Raw genomic sequence first — 19,047 nt, 5'->3', positions numbered from 1 at the left:
AATGATGATGTTATGAAGAAAAAAGGGGCAAAAAAAACTACATGCAATATCAAAAGAACATTAGGAGTAGAAAGAACCAAAAAAAGAAAAGTAACAACAACAACAAAAAAAGTCGTCAACGCATATGAGCAGCAACGATAAGTATCTTGCAACTTGGCCCCAACTAGTTTCTTTTAGTTGCAACTGAGAACGTGACGTGAAAAGAACTTATTGACGGATAATAAAACTTTGTGGAAAAGTAAACTTTAAATAAATATAACGTTCTTAAAAACTTTGATTAAAGTTTTTCTTTTTTGCATAACAGCTGCTAAATAGTGAGTGAAAAGTTTTAAAAGTTAAAAATTATAAAAGAAAAATATATTTAAAATACTTAAAATGTTGTGAATATTTTGGAATGTTTTAAAAGTTATAAATATTAAAAATAGTGTTTTGTTAGTTATTAAAAAATATATAAAATTTTTAACAAAAATATCTTCGTCTACACAATTCTAAGAATCTGGGGTCACACACAGAGACACAACAAAATAGCTAATCGAAAAACTTTAAGCCTGCATGCCGCCACAACAGTCCACAGACAACTTTGTTTAAAAACGATACACACAAAGTAAGATTCACTGCAAAATTTATACTGATGATGAAATGTTGTCACCGTGTAACTGATTATTATAATTATTTTTTGATATACGTGGGGTCTACGTTTTTTAGCATTATAGGGAAATCAACTATTATTTCATGCTCGAAAAAAATGTTAGTTATATGGTGTTAAAATTTCATCAGGGGTATACAATATAATATTTATTTATGTGTACTTAGTTGCTGAAATGTTTAGTTATTTCCAGTGCTTAAGATTTTTTTAGAAATCTTGTTTAAAACAAAAATTTAATTTTAAATGTCAAACATATTATTAGGAAAAATACTATCGACTATAAATTAATTACGAAGTTTGGCTTAAATCCAGAACCAATTAACTCACTTCCGTAGACAAAATTTAGCTACGAATTTTCTATAATTTCCCTCAAAAACACTGTCTGCTTAAAAAACTCTTTTTACAGTTTTCGCTCAAAACACATTACACTTGAATACATGGTAATGCATAAAATAAGTATAACTCAACAGGGAGTTGGTAAGAAAGAAAACCTTGGCCTTAACATTTACTTAGACAATGCAACTTTGCACACATGCATACAAATTTAACCAGAAGTACAATATGAAAATTGAATTTAAGTTTTTTTTTATAAACTTTTCTTATTTCGTTGATTTTACTTAAGAAATGTTCACTGATGTGCATCAAAGCGTTCGGATGCAGTAAGAACTACTTAAATAGAGAAACAAGTAAATTCTAACTTTACGTTTGTTTTCAGACATTACATAAACATTTATGGGTAGTACGCAGATTACACTCGAAAAAACTATAATAGACTATGCCTACACTGTGACTAGACTATGACTAGACTATGACTAGACTATGACTAGACTATGACTAGACTATGACTAGACTATGACTAGACTATGACTAGACTATGACTAGACTATGACTAGACTATGACTAGACTATGACTAGACTATGACTAGACTATGACTAGACTATGACTAGACTATGACTAGACTATGACTAGACTATGACTAGACTATGACTAGACTATGACTAGACTATGACTAGACTATGACTAGACTATGACTAGACTATGACTAGACTATGACTAGACTATGACTAGACTATGACTAGACTATGACTAGACTATGACTAGACTATGACTAGACTATGACTAGACTATGACTAGACTATGACTAGACTATGACTAGACTATGACTAGACTATGACTAGACTATGACTAGACTATGACTAGACTATGACTAGACTATGACTAGACTATGACTAGACTATGACTAGACTATGACTAGACTATGACTAGACTATGACTAGACTATGACTAGACTATGACTAGACTATGACTAGCTATGACGACTATGACTAGACTATGACTAGACTATGACTAGACTATGACTTAGACTATGACTAGACTATGACTAGACTATGACTAGACTATGACTAGACTATGACTAGACTATGACTAGACTATGACTAGACTATGACTAGACTATGACTAGACTATGACTAGACTATGACTAGACTATGACTAGACTATGACTAGACTATGACTAGACTATGACTAGACTATGACTAGACTATGACTAGACTATGACTAGACTAGGACTAGACTATGACTAGACTATGACTAGACTATGACTAGACTATGACTAGACTATGACTAGACTATGACTAGACTATGACTAGACTATGACTAGACTATGACTAGACTATGACTAGACTATGACTAGACTATGACTAGACTATGACTAGACTATGACTAGACTATGACTAGACTATGACTAGACTATGACTAGACTATGACTAGACTATGACTCTATGACTAGACTATGACTAGACTATGACTAGACTATGACTAGACTATGACTAGACTATGACTAGACTATGACTAGACTATGACTAGACTATGACTAGACTATGACTAGACTATGACTAGACTATGACTAGACTATGACTAGACTATGACTAGACTATGACTAGACTATGACTAGACTATGACTAGACTATGACTAGACTATGACTAGACTATGACTAGACTATGACTAGACTATGACTAGACTATGACTAGACTATGACTAGACTATGACTAGACTATGACTAGACTATGACTAGACTATGACTAGACTATGACTAGACTATGACTAGACTATGACTAGACTATGACTAGACTATGACTAGACTATGACTAGACTATGACTAGACTATGACTAGACTATGACTAGACTATGACTAGACTATGACTAGACTATGACTAGACTATGACTAGACTATGACTAGACTATGACTAGACTATGACCACATAGTTCTTGTGGTCCCGGTGTGAACCTGGCGGTACTTCCAATAAATCCGATGCCATTTATTAGCGACGTATTTAATGGAGTTCTTACTAAAAGACAAGAGAGACCAAGTGTTATCCCTTGTCAGAGTGGGCCAGTGCAGTATGGATATTCTACAAGTGGTGATATTTCACCACATGAATACCGTCTCACTCATAGGTCATTCATCTAAGGACGACCCTTTAGTTACGCATTCATCAGATATTTCATTTCCCCGAATGACCTCATGTCCTGGGACCCATATCAAGTTAACGTGATATTGTGTCTGTTATAGTATTAGTGATTTGATACAATTAAAAGGATATTTCGTCTTAATAATGTTGGAGAGCCTTGATTAATGTAAAGCAGTCCAAGTAGATATGAATTGTCGAATTTTCGATATTCCGTTGCCGAATTCTTCTCGCGGCTTTATTGATGTCAAGTATCTCTGCTTGAAATAACGTCTAGGGATCGGTAGTCGAAAAGACAACAGAAGGTGCAGTTTATCGAAGAAAATTGATCTTTCGCAACAGTGGGGAGGGTATTATGCGTTTGTGCTGATGTTTGTAACTCCCAAATATATTGGTCCTATATCCACCTTAAAATATATCAATCGGCTTAGAATCTCTGTGTCAATTTTGAAGATAATTTTATGAAATTTAGCACATTCTTTTCTCTTGACCTAAGAGCGAAGTCCCCTTTAAAAAAAAGAAAGTGAATAATTCACTTAAAAGTACTTTGTCCCCGTATAACTTTTTTGTCAACAAATTTTCACACTATCCACTGTTATAACGTATCATATGATGGGCCATGCCCTTTTATACAATCATACCAGTTTTATCCTACAAACATTTTTCCTTGAGTGCATTGTATATAAACAATAACGAGAATCTACGTTTATTACTCGAAGCTGATAAAAAAACGAATTGTCTATAAAGTTGTTAGAACCGTAATTGTATGTATGATGCAGTGCGGTACGATTTGATTTCAAATACAGAGTTTCGTAACACCCCTTAGTAGGTGCATTTCTTCAAAGAATTTTTTGTTTTGTTTTTCCTCTGAAAAATTCATTTTTCTATGACGAACTATGAAATTGTATTCCTTTGTTTTTTCGTACACTATTGTTACCAAGTATTTCCTGAATTTCTTTTATTTAAAAATCTTCTCATAACTTCTTTATTATGGTCATGGAGGCAAACACGCATGCGGCATTTAATTTTTTTTAAGAAACTGAAACGTTAAGAAGTATCAGGTTTTTTTGCGGTTAAGAAGTGTTAAGTAGTTAGCGCAATTATATGTACATACACATATGACTGTACGTTCAATGATCATATAAAAAATATTAAGTTATATGTTGCATGGAAATACATACATCTGAAGACAATTGAACCTAGGTACTATCTAAGGTAAGAATCAGAATTTAGATTTGAAATGTAATGACAGGAAGGTCAATATTACCATAAATTGCGAAGACTTAAATAATATATAGTGAAATTTGCAACAAAGTATCAAATATCTGTATGTAAGAATAGATAATGATGTTAAATAAGTTTTACAAGAAATGTGGTTTTGCATGCTTATTACGCCAATGGTTTAAGAATTTTTCAAGATTCAGAAAATTACCTAATGAATAATGTTTATTTTGTAATATTTATAAAATTATTTATATTTTTGTGGTTAATTGAAAATTTGTCGATTTAATAGAACGGAAACCTTCCAATTATTCCAGGTCAGTACAGTTATTCTAGTTCTGTTTCAGTTTCAGTTCTAGTTCAGTTCTAGTTTCAGTTCTAGTTCAGTTTCTAGTTTCATTCTAGTTCAGTTCTAGTTTCAGTTCTAGTTCAGTTCCCTAGTTTCATTCTAGTTCAGTTTCTAGTTCAGTTCTAGTTCAGTCAGTTCTAGTTCAGTCTAGTTCAGTTTCTAGTTCATCAGTTTCTATTTCAGTCTAGTTAGTTCTAGTTCGTTTCTAGTTCAGTTCTAGTTCAGTTCTAGTTTCAGTTCTAGTTCAGTTTCTAGTTCAGTTCTAGTTCAGTTTCTTAGTTTCAGTTATAGTTCAGTTCTTAGTTCAGTCCTAGTTCTTTTCTAGTCAGTTCTAGTTCAGTCTATTCAGTTCTAGTTCAGTCTAGTTCAGTCTAGTTCAAGTTCTAGTTCAGTTCTAGTTCAGTTCTAGTTCATTTCTAGTTCAGTTCTAGTTCATCGAGTTCAGTTCTAGTTCAGTTCTAGTTCAGTTCTAGATCAGTTCTAGTTCAGTTCTAGTTCATTTCTAGTTCAGTTCTAGTTCAGATTCTAGTTCAGTTCTAGTTCAGTTCTAGTCAGTCCTAGTTCAGTTCTAGTTCAGTTCTAGTTCAGTTCTAGTTCAGTTCTCGTTCAGTTTCCTAGTTCAGTTCTAGTTCGTTCTTGTTCGTTCTAGTTTCAGTTCTAGTTCAGTTCTAGTTCAGTTCTAGTTCAAGTTCTAGTTCGTTCTAGTTCAGTTCTAGTTCAGTTCTACTTCTATTTCAGTTCCAGTTTAGTTCTGGTTCGTGTGCAGCCCTAATTCTAAATTATAAATTTTTCTTATTTAAAAGAAAAAGGTTTTAATAAAACTTTTACTAAAATATATATTCTATATTAAAAAGCTACTAAATCAGCAGTTGTTAGAAACAAAAACAGCCGTAGTACAAGAAAGGAAAGAATTAAGCCTAAAGCCTTTAACACAGAAAAGAAAAATACCAACAGCCCAGTAACCAACCAATAATAGATCTTTTGCTTTAGCACTAACAAACTAAACCTATAAAAATACAGACTCGAACAACCAGAAACAAGCCTCCCAACCATTGGTGATCCGTTATAATATCGACTAGTATTTTTATTTATTTTTTCTTTCTTTGAGTTTAACTTTTTTCCTCTCTACATATTCCTTTTTATAATAAACATGATATTTTTAGAAACAAACAAAAACTGCTAGAGAACACATTTTTTAAACTCTAGCACGTCTCAGTTCATTTCTGATGTTAGCTTTTTATTTGGTCTTTCTTTGGTTCAATGCAACATTCGAAAAAGAAAGGAAATACACAAGTTATTCAATACCAAGACAGTACAAACCCAGTGCACTAAAATTGGACGCAATTTTGAGCTAAAAACTATAGAAAAAACTGAATAAAATAGCAGCATAAATAGCAAAAAATAGAAGAAAAAAAGTATAAAAATAACAAACGACAACATTAAAATAAATGTGTTAAAACAGCATTTATGGTAAAAGTACTGTTGCTTGACTTGACTCTTTCATTCTTTTTCCTTTTTGTTGCTGTTGTTTTAATAGTTGTTAATGTTGTTGTAGATGTCATGTTTTTATGTGGTTGTTGTTATATTGTAAGTTTAACAGAATGTCGCTAATGTAATATTTACTTATGTCATAAATATTGTTTATTTTGATTGATATATTTAGTTAGTTTTACTGTTCTTTTTGTTTTTACAATGTTTTAACATTTTCTGATTTAACTAAGTTTGTGTCTTAAGTCTTTCGTTTTTGCAATAGCTAAAGCGTATTTAGGTGTTCTTCTGTTCTGAGTATAGTTTTTTTTGGGAAATTTCTTTTAAAGTTCAAGTATTTTCTTGAAAAGGGTTTATTGGTCTAGAGCTGAACTAGAACTGAACTATAACTGAACTATAACTGAACTAGAAATGAACTAGAACTGAACTAGAAACTGAACTAGAACTGAACTAGAACTGAACTAGAACTGAACTAGAACTGAACTAGAACTGAACTAGAACTGAACTAGAACTGAACTAGAACTGAACTAGAACTGAACTAGAACTGAACTAGAACTGAACTAGAACTGAACTAGAACTGAACTAGAACTGAACTAGAACTGAACTAGAACTGAACTAGAACTGAACTAGAACTGAACTAGAACTGAACTAGAACTGAACTAGAACTGAACTAGAACTGAACTAGAACTGAACTAGAACTGAACTAGAACTGAACTAGAACTGAACTAGAACTGAACTAGAACTGAACTAGAACTGAACTAGAACTGAACTAGAACTGAACTAGAACTGAACTAGAACTGAACTAGAACTGAACTAGAACTGAACTAGAACTGAACTAGAACTGAACTAGAACTGAACTAGAACTGAACTAGAACTGAACTAGAACTGAACTAGAACTGAACTAGAACTGAACTAGAACTGAACTAGAACTGAACTAGAACTGAACTAGAACTGAACTAGAACTGAACTAGAACTGAACTAGAACTGAACTAGAACTGAACTAGAACTGAACTAGAACTGAACTAGAACTGAACTAGAACTGAACTAGAACTGAACTAGAACTGAACTAGAACTGAACTAGAACTGAACTAGAACTGAACTAGAACTGAACTAGAACTCAACTAGAACTAAAACTGAACTAGAACTAGAACTGAACTAGAACGGAACTAGAACTGAACTAGAACTGAACTAGAACTGAACTAGAACTGAACTAGAACAGTACTTGATATAAAACTTAACATTGACTAGTATTCAATGGAGTTGCGATGCCGCAACTAGAGAGTAATTGTAGATACACGCCTTTCAAATTAAAAGAAATTAAAAGTTTCGGACGAAACTTTCCCTCAGTCATAACAAAGTCACCCTAACTGATTTATTACCACACATATGATGGTATTGAAGTAAAAACCACTAACACTTTTACTCTAAAAAATTTATGATAATCCCTCTTAGTCCATCAGCCAACAGGTTTAACAGACCATAGTTAAGTTTACAAACAATTTCATTCTTATTTTCGTTTCTAGTTTTCTCAATCATTTCAAAACAACATATGTACATAATTTGAATATTTAAACCGAATTATGCTAATGGAAAAATACCAGATAACAAATTATAGTGTTTAAAAATTTTTGTTCTAAATCTCTTAAACTAAAATGATTTTCATAATAATGAACTAAAAAAATCTTCAGCTTAAAATTGTAATACAATAGTAGTTATAATTAAAATCTTATTCGTATGTAAATTTCTTATCATGACTTTGGAGCAAATGAATTCATAACTTTACAAGACTTGCGATCAACATTTGATAAACTTTCACTTGTAAAAGCAAAAGGGCAGCAGCCAGCTTTTTTTAGAATTGTTGAAAGAAGCTTATCATTTTTATAAAATTAATTAAAATAAAATGTTGTTTGTGTAGAAAACGAGAGAAAACAAAACTTCTTAACATATAGTTTGCTGCCACAGGGAGTCTTTTGGTGAGTTAGCTTGTTGGCAATTTGTTGTTTTGTGTTGGTCTTAAAGCATCAACATCCTCAACTTAACATGATCTATTGACACAACTAATTTCCACTTGTTGGTATTATTGTTTTATTTTTTTTTTGCCTTGCAATTTTTCATGGGACCTTGATTTTACAGTCAACATTGCACTTGTACATGTTTAACTTAACAAGTAGAAGTACATAAACAAGTTGCACTTTAAAACCCTGAAAATGTTCTAAAGTTCAGTCACTGTCTGCAGTATTTACTGGTTGTTGCCACCATATAAATCATTAAGCTTGCAAAACGACAACAAAATGTTTTCCAGTTAGTTGGCCAAAATCATTGAAGTTATATTTTAACGAGTTTTTCTGTAAATGACTGGGCTAAGACTAGACTAAGACTAGACGAAGACGAGACTAAGACTAGACTAAGACAGACTAAGACTAGACTAAGACTAGACTAAGACTAGACTAAGAACTAGACTAAGACTAGACTAAGACTAGACAAGACTAGACTAAGACTAGACTAAGACTAGACTAAGACTAGACTAAAGACTAGACAAGACTAGACTAAGACTAGACTAGACGACTAGACTAGACTAAGACTAGACTAAGACTAGACTAACTGACTACAACTAGACTAAGACTAGATAGACTAGACTAAGACTAGACTAAGACTAGACTAAGACTAGACTAAGACTAGACTAAGACTAGACTAAGACTAGACTAAGACTAGACTAAGACTAGACTAAGACTAGACTAACTAGACTAAGACTAGACTAAGACTACTAAGACTAGACTAAGACTAGACTAAGACTAGACTAAGACTAGACTAAGACTAGACTAAGACTAGACTAAGACTAGACTAAGACTAGACTAAGACTAGACTAAGACTAGACTAAGACTAGACTAAGACTAGACTAAGACTAGACTAAGACTAGACTAAGACTAGACTAAGACTAGACTAAGACTAGACTAAGACTAGACTAAGACTAGACTAAGACTAGACTAAGACTAGACTAAGACTAGACTAAGACTAGACTAAGACTAGACTAAGACTAGACTAAGACTAGACTAAGACTAGACTAAGACTAGACTAAGACTAGACTAAGACTAGACTAAGACTAGACTAAGACTAGACTAAGACTAGACTAAGACTAGACTAAGACTAGACTAAGACTAGACTAAGACTAGACTAAGACTAGACTAAGACTAGACTAAGACTAGACTAAGACTAGACTAAGACTAGACTAAGACTAGACTAAGACTAGACTAAGACTAGACTAAGACTAGACTAAGACTAGACTAAGACTAGACTAAGACTAGACTAAGACTAGACTAAGACTAGACTAAGACTAGACTAAGACTAGACTAAGACTAGACTAAGACTAGACTAAGACTAGACTAAGACTAGACTAAGACTAGACTAAGACTAGACTAAGACTAGACTAAGACTAGACTAAGACTAGACTAAGACTAGACTAAGACTAGACTAAGACTAGACTAAGACTAGACTAAGACTAGACTAAGACTAGACTAAGACTAGACTAAGACTAGACTAAGACTAGACTAAGACTAGACTAAGACTAGACTAAGACTAGACTAAGACTACTAAGACTAGACTAAGACTAGACTAAGACTAGACTAAGACTAGACTAAGACTAGACTAAGACTAGACTAAGACTAGACTAAGACTAGACTAAGACTAGACTAAGACTAGACTAAGACTAGACTAAGACTAGACTAAGACTAGACTAAGACTAGACTAAGACTAGACTAAGACTAGACTAAGACTAGACTAAGACTAGACTAAGACTAGACTAAGACTAGACTAAGACTAGACTAAGTCTAGACTAAGACTAGACTAAGTCTAGACTAAGACTAGACTAAGACTAGACTAAGACTAGACTAAGACTAGACTAAGACTAGACTAAGACTAGACTAAGACTAGACTAAGACTAGACTAAGACTAGACTAAGACTAGACTAAGACTAGACTAAGACTAGACTAAGACTAGACTAAGACTAGACTAAGACTAGACTAAGACTAGACTAAGACTAGACTAAGACTAGACTAAGACTAGACTAAGACTAGACTAAGACTAGACTAAGACTAGACTAAGACTAGACTAAGACTAGACTAAGACTAGACTAAGACTAGACTAAGACTAGACTAAGACTAGACAAGACTAGACTAAGACTAGACTAAGACTAGACTAAGACTACTAAGACTAGACTAAGACTAGACTAAGACTAGACTAAGACTAGACTAAGACTAGACTAAGACTAGACTAAGACTAGACTAAGACTAGACTAAGACTAGACTAAGACTAGACTAAGACTAGACTAAGACTAGACTAAGACTAGACTAAGACTAGACTAAGACTAGACTAAGACTAGACTAAGACTAGACTAAGACTAGACTAAGACTAGACTAAGACTAGACTAAGACTAGACTAAGACTAGACTAAGACTAGACTAAGACTAGACTAAGACTAGACTAAGACTAGACTAAGACTAGACTAAGACTAGACTAAGACTAGACTAAGACTAGACTAAGACTAGACTAAGACTAGACTAAGACTAGACTAAGACTAGACTAAGACTAGACTAAGACTAGACTAAGACTAGACTAAGACTAGACTAAGACTAGACTAAGACTAGACTAAGACTAGACTAAGACTAGACTAAGACTAGACTAAGACTAGACTAAGACTAGACTAAGACTAGACTAAGACTAATGACTAGACTAAAGACTAGACTAAGACTAGACTAGACTAGATAAGACATTGCCATGAGATTTAGAAACTGAAACTAATATAAGTTATTCTTAGTTTTCAGGGTAACTGAAACCTATAATAAACCATATATTGACACTGTGTGCCAATATCTTTGTTTAATTTAAAGAGTTCTTGACTATTATGGCTTCAAAGATATTTATATAAAGTTTAAAGACAGAAATACATAAATACCTCAGTTAATAACTATGTTGTAAACAAATCTAAGATAATGACTTTAACTGTTTTAAATGTTGTTGAATTACACTTCTCATTTTTTTAACAGAATAAAAATATCAGTTTCAATAGCAGCATCATGTTAAAGAAAACAGCTGTAGGGTAAAAATCATAATCGAATGCAATCTGTGAGACAAAATATAGGTCAAACTGTTAAATACTTTAACCTCGTGGTCTACTATTAAACAATAATGGAAATAAATGATGGACAGTGTGATAAAGAATTTTTGAAACAGTATTTTTAAGAATAATAATACTTTTATATATCTGCAGCACTCAAAGTATCTATTTATAGTTATACCTGTTTGAATTATTATTGGTTACAGTTTAATTTTTGTATAAACATAAATTATGCAAAGAAAATAAAGCAATAATAACAAATACAATTTTATATTATTAGACAATAACAGGAAAAAAGAGAAATATGTAAATAAAACAAAAGAATTTTTATTGTTAATAATATCAAACAAAACTCTTTCTAACAAACTAATAACAATAAAATATAAATATTAACAAGTTTTAAGAACAAAAACAAAAGAAAAGTTAAAAAAAGAGAAAAACAAACAAATAAACAATAAACTTGAACCAATAAAATGATGATCTACAGAATACGCATCAATAAGTTGTTAAAGTTGTTGTATGTTGTTGCCTAACTATGTTGTATGCAACTGAAATATAAACCAGCACAAGTGTAAATAGAAGTTGTTGTTGTTGGTATTGAGGAGTTGTGAAAATACAACAACAATAACACAAATATTCACAGACTTCATAAAACTAGAATTTATTCTCATTCATTGAATTAATGTGTTTTAAACATACAAACCAGGTTTTTTCTTCATTTATTTTGTTTCATCTTATAAACTTATGTTAGAAAGTCATTCATTCTTTATTTACCCAGTCAGTCCATCAGTCTTTCAGTACTCACTCACTTTAGATACTTACTAGGTGACTACCGATTTTATCATTTCTTGCCAATTCCACTTTCATTAAGAACGTGTTTAGAATATAATAATCAACCATAATCAATAGCAACAACATTATCATTAAAGTAAAGACCATCATGATGTTGTTGCTGATCAACATCTTTGTCATTATATTCTAAAGTTCTTAAGACACAATTTAACTGGGAAACTTGTCTCTGCTTTAAATTGCCTGTGAAAACGACAACTGTCTTAAAGATTCGAAAGTAGTCATTAGTTAGATTGAGTTTTAAATAAAACACAATTTATTTCTTTATTTTTGGCACTATTAATGTTAGTAATTAAGTATTAATGGTTTGACTTGTTGCTGGTGTACGAGAACATCTTGACAACATGTAAATTTACGAAATAACATTACGCATAAAACGAGAAGAGTTAAACATTTTCACCTGCAACATATGCTAAACAAAAGATCGCAATTATACACTTGTTTTCAGAAAATTTCACTGAAAACTTTGTGGGGCTTTTCCTGTTTTTTATACTACAGGTGATTTTGTTAATTCGAAGAATTATTAGAATGTATGTATGTGTGTGCGGAGAATTATAATTAGTTTTACAACGAAAAACAGAAGATTTAAAGAACAAACTTTATTTACAAAGACGTAAATTTACAAGTAAAACACCTGACGAAAGCCGTGGGTTAGACAACAGACTAGACCATAGAATAGACTATAGACTGGATTATAGACTGGACTATAGACTGGACTATAGACTAGACAATAGACTGGACTATAGACTGGACTATAGACTAGACAATAGAATAGACTATAGAATAGACTATAGACTAGACTATAGACTATACTATAGACTAGACTATAGACTAGACTATAGACTAGACTATAGACTAGACTATAGACTAGACTATAGACTAGACTATAGACTAGACTATAGACTAGACTATAGACTAGACTAGACTATAGACTAGACTATAGACTAGACTATAGACTAGACTATAGACTAGACTATAGACTAGACTATAGACTAGACTATAGACTAGACTATAGACTAGACTATAGACTAGACTATAGACTAGACTATAGACTAGACTACAGACTAGACTATAGACTAGACTATAGACTAGACTATAGACTAGACTATAGACTAGACTATAGACTAGACTATAGACTAGACTATAGACTAGACTATAGACTAGACTATAGACTAGACTATAGACTAGACTATAGACTAGACTATAGACTAGACTATAGACTAGACTATAGACTAGACTATAGACAAGACTATAGACTAGACTATAGACTAGACTATAGACTAGACTATAGACTAGACTATAGACTAGACTATAGACTAGACTATAGACTAGACTATAGACTAGACTATAGACTAGACTATAGACTAGACTATAGACTAGACTATAGACTAGACTATAGACTAGACTATAGACTAGACTATAGACTAGACTATAGACTAGACTATAGACTAGACTATAGACTAGACTATAGACTAGACTATAGACTAGACTATAGACTAGACTATAGACTAGACTATAGACTAGACTATAGACTAGACTATAGACTAGACTATAGACTAGACTATAGACTAGACTATAGACTAGACTATTGACTAGACTATAGACTAGACTATAGACTAGACTATAGACTAGACTATAGACTAGACTATAGACTAGACTATAGACTAGACTATAGACTAGACTATAGACTAGACTGTAGACTAGACTATAGACTAGACTATAGACTAGACTATAGACTAGACTATAGACTAGACTATAGACTAGACTATAGACTAGACTATAGACTAGACTATAGACTAGACTATAGACTAGACTATAGACTAGACTGTAGACTAGACTATAGACTAGACTATAGACTAGACTATAGACTAGACTATAGACTAGACTATAGACTAGACTATAGACTAGACTATAGACTAGACTATAGACTAGACTGTAGACTAGACTATAGACTAGACTATAGACTAGACTATAGACTAGACTATAGACTAGACTATAGACTAGACTATAGACTAGACTATAGACTAGACTATAGACTAGACTATAGACTAAACTATAGACTAGACTACAGACTAGACTATAGACTAGACTATAGACTAGACTATAGACTAGACTATAGACTAGACTATAGACTGGACTATAGACTAGACTATAGACTAGACTATAGACTAGACTATAGACTAGACTATAGACTAGACTATAGACTAGACTATAGACTAGACTATAGACTAGACTATAGACTAGACTATAGACTAGACTATAGACTAGACTATAGACTAGACTATAGACTAGACTATAGACTAGACTATAGACTAGACTATAGACTAGACTATAGACTAGACTATAGACTAGACTATAGACTAGACTATAGACTAGACTATAGACTAGACTATAGACTAGACTATAGACTAGACTATAGACTAGACTACAGACTAGACTATAGACTAGACTATAGACTAGACTATAGACTAGACTATAGACTAGACTATAGACTAGACTATAGACTAGACTATAGACTAGACTATAGACTAGACTATAGACTAGACTATAGACTAGACTATAGACTAGACTATAGACAAGACTATAGACTAGACTATAGACTAGACTATAGACTAGACTATAGACTAGACTATAGACTAGACTATAGACTAGACTATAGACTAGACTATAGACTAGACTATAGACTAGACTATAGACTAGACTATAGACTAGACTATAGACTAGACTATAGACTAGACTATACTAGACTATAGACTAGACTATAGACTAGACTATAGACTAGACTATAGACTAGACTATAGACTAGACTATAGACTAGACTATAGACTAGACTATAGACTAGACTATAGACTAGACTATAGACTAGACTATAGACTAGACTATAGACTAGACTATAGACTAGACTATAGACTAGACTATAGACTAGACTATTGACTAGACTATAGACTAGACTATAGACTAGACTATAGACTAGACTATAGACTAGACTATAGACTAGACTATAGACTAGACTATAGACTAGACTATAGACTAGACTGTAGACTAGACTATAGACTAGACTATAGACTAGACTATAGACTAGACTATAGACTAGACTATAGACTAGACTATAGACTAGACTATAGACTAGACTATAGACTAGACTATAGACTAGACTATAGACTAGACTGTAGACTAGACTATAGACTAGACTATAGACTAGACTATAGACTAGACTATAGACTAGACTATAGACTAGACTATAGACTAGACTATAGACTAGACTATAGACTAGACTGTAGACTAGACTATAGACTAGACTATAGACTAGACTATAGACTAGACTATAGACTAGACTATAGACTAGACTATAGACTAGACTATAGACTAGACTATAGACTAGACTATAGACTAAACTATAGACTAGACTACAGACTAGACTATAGACTAGACTATAGACTAGACTATAGACTAGACTATAGACTAGACTATAGACTGGACTATAGACTAGACTATAGACTAGACTATAGACTAGACTATAGACTAGACTATAGACTAGACTATAGACTAGACTATAGACTAGACTATAGACTAGACTATAGACTAGACTATAGACTAGACTATAGACTAGACTATAGACTAGACTATAGACTAGACTATAGACTAGACTATAGACTAGACTATAGACTAGACTATAGACTAGACTATAGACTAGACTATAGACTAGACTATAGACTAGACTATAGACTAGACTATAGACTAGACTAGATTATGCTTTTGAACATTATATAGAATATGGATTAACCCATAAGTCTATGGAATCTCTACTATACTATGGACTTGAGTAGAAACTAGACTATGGACTAGTCTGTCTACTGGATCTTCTTATGTCTCAACTATTACTGGAATGTTGGTGAAAAGAATTTTCTACTAAAACTTTTCTGCCAAAATATCTTATGATTTTCTTTAGACGCTTGTACTGTTTGCCAAAAAGAAGTAACAGAACGAATTTCTTTTCTAACAAAACTAAAACAAATACATTATTTTACAGTCTTTTTTCTCAACAATTTAAAATTACTTTTTTCTCCTCAACTCATGCACGAAATTGTTGTCATAGTCGCAGTGTTCTTTCACACACCAAAAAAAAAAAAATAAAATTAACAGAAAAGATCTTTTTATCTAAGCTCTTTCTACCATTTCCTCTATATTTCATTGGATTCTCGTGGTAAAAATGTTGTGTAAAATACTTTTTAGCGGTATATTTTGTTGTTAGACTTTTTGTTTTGTGACAGCAATTTAAATGCACTTTTTCTTACGTGACACTGCAGCAGGTTTGTTTCTCGATTTCTAGATGAAAGATGAGAAAAAACAAAGACTATTTATAATACGGAATACACTGGTACTCGTACAATGAAGTGTGGCCAATACATAATACGGTTGTATGTATGTATGTTTGATTGTATGGTTGGAAAAACAAGTCGTGTGAAGTAAGTTTTCAGGGGAAATTAACAAAATGATAAAATTTGTTGTATTCTTAGTTTAGATGCTTTCTAGCATATATAAGGTGCACAAGTTGCAAACACATTATTATTTTATTATTCACAGTGATTAAAAAGATTATTCACAGTTTTTCAGTTTGTTTTGAAAATTTTCTTTTCGGCATCAAAATGAAAGAATTATTACAAATTAAAACTAGAGACAACATTCTATGTATTAGTGAGTAAGAAGGAAGTAATTGTAAAGATAATTTTTTGAAATCTAATCATAATAAACTAATTATTATCGTAGAACCATAAAACGATTAGAAAGATAAATATTGGAGGACAGATACATCCTTTCTTTGGGAAGATGTTATTGAAATCATTTCCATCCTTTTGATAACATAAAATCTTAATGTTTAAAATCTGCAATAAATTTATATTCAATTTGGTTGTTAATTTTATATTTTAAATATCTCTTTTAATAACGACAATTGCAAACGGTTAAAATAATTTTTTTAAATTATGATCATTTAATTATTTTTGTTTCAGCTTTAAGACAATAGTTTATCTCTTCATCTTAATACACATACATTTCTTATACTTTTTCAAAACAGACATTTCTATCATTTTTAAAACTAATTACCCCTAATTGAGATATTTGTGCTTTAAAAAGAACAAAGAAGAATGTCTACAATGGAAGAATATAATAAATTGTTTGTGAAATTTTAGACATGCTAAAACAAAATAGCTCTAAGTGATTCTAATATGGACAATACATAGCCAATGCTTCTTTTGAAATTAAGATAATTGTGTTAGGGAGGAAAAAATGTCATAGAGCAGAAAATTTATGGGTTAAAAACATTCAGCTTATTGTTTGTTTATAGTCTAGTCTATAGTCTAGTCTATATATAGACTAGTCTATAGTCTAGTCTATAGTATAGACTAGTCTATAGTCTAGTCTATAGTATAGACTAGTCTATAGTCTAGTCTATAGTATAGACTAGTCTATAGTCTAGGCTATAGACTAGTCTATAGTCTAGGCTATAGACTAGTCTATAGTCTAGGCTATAGACTAGTCTATAGTCTAGTCTATAGTCTAGTCTATAGTCTAGTCTATATCTAGTCTATAGTCTAGTCTATAGTCTAGTCTATAGTCTAGTCTATAGTCTAGTCTATAGTCTAGTCTATAGTCTAGTCTATAGTCTAGTCTATAGTCTAGTCTATAGTCTAGTCTATAGTCTAGTCTATAGTCTAGTCTATAGTCTAGTCTATAGTCTAGTCTATAGTCTAGTCTATAGTCTAGTCTATAGTCTAGTCTATAGTCTAGTCTATAGTCTAGTCTATAGTCTAGTCTATAGTCTAGTCTATAGTCTAGTCTATAGTCTAGTCTATAGTCTAGTCTATAGTCTAGTCTATAGTCTAGTCTATAGTCTAGTCTATAGTCTAGTCTATAGTCTAGTCTATAGTCTAGTCTATAGTCTAGTCTATAGTCTAATCTATAGTCTAGTCTATAGTCTAGTCTATAGTCTAGTCTATAGTCTAGTCTATAGTCTAGTCTATAGTCTAGTCTATAGTCTAGTCTATAGTCTAGTCTATAGTCTAGTCTATAGTCTAGTCTATAGTCTAGTCTATAGTCTAGTCTATAGTCTAGTCTATAGTCTAGTCTATAGTCTAGTCTATAGTCTATGTCTAGTCATAGTCTAGTCTATAGTCTAGTCTATAGTCTAGTCTATAGTCTAGTCTATAGTCTAGTCTATAGTCTAGTCTATAGTCTAGTCTATAGTCTAGTCTATAGTCTAGTCTATAGTCTAGTCTATAGTCTAGTCTATAGTCTAGTCTATAGTCTAGTCTATAGTCTAGTCTATAGTCTAGTCTATAGTCTAGTCTATAGTCTAGTCTATAGTCTAGTCTATAGTCTAGTCTATAGTCTAGTCTATAGTCTAGTCTATAGTCTAGTCTATAGTCTAGTCTATAGTCTAGTCTATAGTCTAGTCTATAGTCTAGTCTATAGTCTAGTCTATAGTCTAGTCTATAGTCTAGTCTATAGTCTAGTCTATAGTCTAGTCTATAGTCTAGTCTATAGTCTAGTCTATAGTCTAGTCTATAGTCTAGTCTATAGTCTAGTCTATAGTCTAGTCTATAGTCTAGTCTATAGTCTAGTCTATAGTCTAGTCTATAGTCTAGTCTATAGTCTAGTCTATAGTCTAGTCTATAGTCTAGTCTATAGTCTAGTCTATAGTCTAGTCTATAGTCTAGTCTATAGTCTAGTCTATAGTCTAGTCTATAGTCTAGTCTATAGTCTAGTCTATAGTCTAGTCTATAGTCTAGTCTATAGTCTAGTCTATAGTCTAGTCATAGTCTAGTCTAATAGTCTAGTCTAATAGCCTAGTCTATAGTCTAGTCTATAGTCTAGTTCCTATAGTCTAGTCCTATAGTCTAGTCTATAGTCTAGCCT

The 19,047-nt window shown here is 32.1% G+C and overlaps 1 protein-coding gene across 1 annotated transcript in view; it reads left to right on the top strand.

Annotated features, from left to right (window-relative positions):
- The first annotated feature begins 201 nt into the window (after positions 1-201).
- The window catches only part of LOC119611569 (flocculation protein FLO11), a 53,934-nt gene continuing 35,088 nt past the window's right edge, over positions 202-19,047 (top strand). Inside the window, exon 1 of the mRNA XM_037967210.1 lies at positions 202-604. The gene's annotated coding sequence lies outside the window, so the exon portion shown is untranslated. The remainder of the gene's footprint in view (positions 605-19,047) is intronic.

Source organism: Lucilia sericata, unplaced genomic scaffold (assembly GCF_015586225.1).
Source record: "Lucilia sericata isolate MDLA Ls3-8-SP2 unplaced genomic scaffold, ASM1558622v1 Contig001482F_arrow, whole genome shotgun sequence".
Classification (NCBI taxonomy): Eukaryota; Metazoa; Arthropoda; class Insecta; order Diptera; family Calliphoridae; genus Lucilia; species Lucilia sericata.
Note: the sequence above shows the minus strand (reverse complement) of the source record. Positions and strands in the feature narration are given on the sequence as shown.